Source organism: Thunnus thynnus, chromosome 19, assembly GCF_963924715.1.
Source record: "Thunnus thynnus chromosome 19, fThuThy2.1, whole genome shotgun sequence".
Lineage (NCBI taxonomy): Eukaryota > Metazoa > Chordata > Actinopteri > Scombriformes > Scombridae > Thunnus > Thunnus thynnus.
The window spans coordinates 12,819,164-12,824,700 of record NC_089535.1 but is presented as its reverse complement, the minus strand read 5'-3'; positions in this window follow the sequence as shown (position 1 = coordinate 12,824,700).

Genomic DNA, 5,537 nt, shown 5'->3' with positions numbered 1-5,537 from the left:
CTGTCAGTAAAATGTGGATGCCTTTGTATTTTTTTTTTTTTTTGTGACCATAAAGATACATAATAGTCCAAAATCTTTGTTTTTGTATTCATTTTCAGGGATAATAGTCATAGTGGTTGCTTGCAAGTGAGGGCGTGTGTGCATATGTTCATCTAAAATACAAGGTTTTGCAAATATTGTGAAATGAAATTTGCTGTGCAGCAGCTAGACTGAAACATTAAACAAAAGTGGAGAATAATGTTTATGAATCATTTGAATCCTACAGCAAGCATGACTTCCTGTTTAGAAGGAGGCTTTCCACAACAAATTGCTCCAATTGCTTCAAACATCACATGGACTATGAGGCATCACATGGTGCAACAACTTGTAAATGTACTTCACATGGAGCAGTATTGTTTTCTGACATCCAACCCCCCAAAAAAGAAGTGAAGTTCCACTATTACATCGTAACAGTTTCGGTGCAACGGCGCTGCTACATGAGTGTGCAGTGTGCAAAGTTGACCTAAAGCTTGGGTGGTTTGTTATCAACAGATAGTGTTTCAGTCTTTGCCTTACGGCTGACTATTAACTGCATTAATATCATTTTTAGTCCAAGTTGTAGCTGAAATATCCAGCAGTAAACATTCATGTGCTAATGCAACAATATCTCTGACTGTCATTAAAAGGCTGCGTGTCTTCACAGCCTTTGACTCTGTTTCCTGTTTCACTACATTTATCACAGAAAGGGTGAAACACCAATGCGATGGCGTTCTGAAACAATTCAAATAGCAGGAACTGAAACTGTTTTAAAAAGAGGGCAACAGTTTGAATCTTTCTGCTAAGGTTTCAGGAGTCAGAGATTATCATGTGTCACCTGGTTGCGTGAGCATTGGTAGAGATGAGAAAGGCACACGTGAAGCACATTTGGTCCAAATATTTCTCATTGCTTCAAAACAATTTGTCTTGATTCATCATTTTCCTAGCCGTGATAAAGATCTAACGTGTTCAGCCAGAGTAGAAGAGCAGAGACAGAAACAGTGAAGAGTGCAGACAAGAAAGAATCCTTAATAGGATCTTTCTTCTTGCAAGTAAAGAAAGTACAAGTTTGAAAAGAAGTGGAGAAGGGTTTTTGCCCTAATCAGGATCAAACATTTAACACTTTGACATTATGTACCCATACTGCACACTGACATGCTGTATCTTGAAAATCATATTGAGATGAAATTCAATTTAATTTCTTTTTTCAGTCAGTTGGATAGTTGGTTAGTCATCTAACACATTGGTAAACCCCAGCTAGACATTACATGTGACATTCTGAGAATGTCACATGTAATGTTCTAATAATGTTTTCAGCGGGAAGTTTTCTTTTGGTTCCTGGAACATTCTAGGGTGTAACGTTTTCTAAAACATCTTAAAAATGTTTATCAATAACATTGTAAGAACATTATGCCCAAACGTTCCTAATACGTTTTCAGCAGGAAGTTTTTTTGGTTCTCAGAATGTTCTAGGATAATGTTCTCTAAAAACATCCTAAAAATGTTTATTGATAACATTGTTAGAACATTATGCCCAAACGCTCCTTAAAATGTTTTCAGCTGGAAGTTCTTTTTTGGTTCACAGAATGTTCTACAATAACGTTCTCTAAAAACATCCTAAAAATGTTTGGTGACAACCTTCTTAAAATGTTTATTGATTGTTAGAACATTATGTCCCAACATTCTCAAAACATTTTCCAAATGTTTCAGTGAGAATGTTCTTCCTTTGTTATTGTGTAACACTGTGGGAATGTTTTATGAAAGACCATTCTATAATATGTTACCTCAACAACATCCTTAAAACATCCTCAGAAGAGCAGTTAAAACATTATGTCATTTAACCTTACAGGAACATTATTTGAAATGATAACATCCTTAAAACATACATTACAGAGAACTTGTAGGTAACTTTAACCAATGTTGTGGGAACGTTCCCTTCTAGCTGGGACAGCAATTGATGCAATGTCATGACATGTCATTGAATTTGGTATGGATTTTTACAGTGACACAAATGCAATTACCAGTATTTTTAATGACCAAAATGTTCACTAAAATCCATTAGATGGTGACCCCACATGAGTGCCAGTGTTGTTCTGCCTCCGTTGGATGTGTAAGAAGGCAACAAAATACATGAAAATGAAATAAACAAAGTATTTGCAAAGACATAATGACTTTATGGGATGACGATATGTCAGGGCTGTGTGTCACTCAACCTTTTTTGGTATTCTTCTGTGCTAATGCTCAAAATTTGAATAACACAGTTTTAGGAAATGATGGCCAGAGTTCCATGAAATTTACTGTGGATATTCATCATCTCCATAAGATGATTCTTCATGTTTATCAGTGTCACCATCAAGACAACGTTTCCAAATAAACACAGTTTAGACTCTGAGTGTCTGTGCTGTCATGCTATAACCAGATATTAAGTTACAGGGTCATTAAACATCTATTACTTTGTGGCCAAATACACTGAGAGACATCACAAAATCACAGCTCGTCCCATGCAGGATTGTTTGATTTTGTGCCAAAATCAAGGCCTTAACAGCCCTGCATAACATGTACCTAAAATATCTCTGTGAGTAAGCGCTGATAACGCTTGCAGGCTTGTTTCTGCAGGATCCACATGCACTGACTCAACAGACACCACAGTTCCCACTGTTGTGTCTTTATGCTCTGAGTATTGAGCATTTGAATAACTCTTAAAACAGATAGAGGTCACATTAGACACCACAACTCTCTTGGTGCCACTGACCTCTCCATGTACTGTGGGTGTGTTGCTCTGTGGATGTTACAATGCAAAAACATCTATTCTGGTGATTGTCAGTGACATTTGTATTTTCATCTTATTTATACTTGAAAATGTTCTTTCACCCAAAAGAACCAAACACTGTCAGATAATTTCTTACAACACTGCAGGCTAATAAAAGCTGGTGGATCACTGGGAGGCATTTACAGCCTTATTGTAAGGAATGATTGGAGAATGATAAGACAAGTTCTCCCTCTAGAGGAATCTGTTTGACCACACTTTCAGTATTCCAGGAACCACTTCAGTCTTTTCTGACACTAGTAAAGTTACAAAAAGGTTTTGTCCTTTGGCAATTATTGCCTGACATTAGTTTACTTGCTGCTAGAAAAGGATTAAAAGCAAAAAACTCATTATGTAAAATGTAAAATGTAAAAATGTTGTACATGTAAAATGTTTTTTTTAACTACTAACACAACAAAATCATCATGCATAAGCAGGTAAAGACAAGATGGAGTTCTATCATTGTTTTAATGCTATAAAATATATTGCAGAATTACATCATTTCTTATTAACTTAAATTCAAGTCAACGGATTTATTTTCCACAGTATATTCCCACACTGGAGTCACCAATCAGCATGTTTGCATGTTGCAGGTGGAGAAGTTCTTAAATTTTACAAATTGATTATTTTAACTGAATAAAAGACATATTTTCTGTAGAGCCATGCCATTTAGGATCAGATCATGTCCAGAATAAGATCAAAAGTAGGATAAAACTCAAATCTGGGATACTTATGTGAATGTAAACATACTCACTGAGATAGCTGAGTTCACTGTTGTCAGAAGGGAATTCATTTTTCTATATATTTTGGCACGAGACATCACTGTTTAATCAGATATTCTGTATGAGACAATTCCACATAAAACCAATGAGACCAAGCCAGTTACACGCCAAACAAGAGACATAATTTCTTATTCTAATAAATTATTTTTTTTTATAAGAATAAAGAAAACACTTCAATCAATTATGGTAAGAAACAGTGATAAGTTTTTATGCCATTAATTTAACAAAATCCACTCTTTGAAGAAGATGCAAAAAGGAGTCAATGAGACAGAACTGTGGCCACGTAGATTTAGCTGTGAAATCAAAGAGTATGATTTATGAGTATGATCAGGGGTTAAGCTTTTTTGTGATCCCTAATTAATTAAAGTGAGACATCTTTTTTCCTTTGATTTTGTGATGAGATTTGATATCTTTATTTGATGTGCTCAACCATGCAGACTTCTACTGTTCTGGCAATTCACATGCAAGTACTGCTAAATAGCTTATTTCCTTTGTATCAGTGGTAATCCTACTGACACCAGTTGCTTATTACACCAGAATGTACTAGTTTGAGTCCAACTAGGTATAGGTTAATTCACCACTGTGTTATATCAATTGCTGGTAGGGAATAGCAAACTGATATTTATTCAGATGAAAATGTTGAGAAACACAGCACTTTAAGTATAAAAAGCAGCAGACTGGTTTACTCACACCCCTATATATTTGGTGTTTTTCTCTGTAGTGTTATTATTATCATTATTATTGTTGTTTTTAACTTGACATTTCCCTTCAGTTTCCCATTAATGCTAAGCAGGTGCTTGGGAGATGGAAGAATCAACACTGTGGATAAATCAATACATAAGCAATGCGTGAATTGTTATCTTTGTGAGTCTTGTTTACGCCTGAGTTTCATCATACTCTTGGATGCGAAGATAGAAAATGCATATTTCCTCACAGCCGCTGCCAGTTATTAAATTTAAATGGAGTGATTACAGCTGTCATGAAAGGACAAATCTACATAGCATATCAAAGTTTGATAGATACCCGGAGAATTTAGTTTAATCATGTTACCATCAAGAAAAAGTGATACATTTTAACTCCACAAGGATGTTGGCGTCCTCGGACGATATTACTGTCTAGCAGAGGTGGTAGCAGGCTCAGTTTTAAAGCTAGAGTGAAGATTTTGGCATTATATGTAACTAGATGACCTAAGAAATCCATTGGTATCAATCATATCATGCTAGCTTATTGGGAAGGTTGCTAAATAACATTCCATAGGCTAAATTTTGGTGAGGGAATAACTGGCATGACCTCTCACCTCATGATATCTGAATGAAATGTATTCTATGGTACCCATGAGTCCCTTTACAGACATACCCACTTTATGCTAATCCCAGGCAGTTTTGGGCAAAAACCATGCATTTTTTGCATGCAGTATGAATCTGTTATTTTCACCTATTTTAAAAATGGTGTGTTTGAATATTTCTGCCTACTGGGGTCTCTAAACAGTCTTGGAATTGCATAAATTTGATATGACTGGAAAGCTGAGACTCTTGTGGATTCAATGAGCCCAATTGTATTCATGTGTGATGATGTTGGTTCCCATAGTAGCTGTTTTATTGTAGTGAGATGACCTCATTGTATAAAATGACCTATTGTGACCTTTAGGATAATCACAACCTCATGAAACTTTATAACTACAAACTAGAGACCCAGGGCATTCAGAGGATGTATGGCTTTCCTAGGTATATTGACAATAAGGGGGTTTCTGAGTAATTTCCAGAACAGAAGTGCTCACCAACCAATCACTGAAAAATGCAATTCTTACAGAAATCTCCAAATGTCAAAAGTTTTTGATACCAAATCACAGCATGCATTTTTCTATAGTGTTCCTCAAGGTCTTGGTGTCTTAATGAAGTATTTTAGAGGGATTTTTGACCATTTCTATCAATTCTT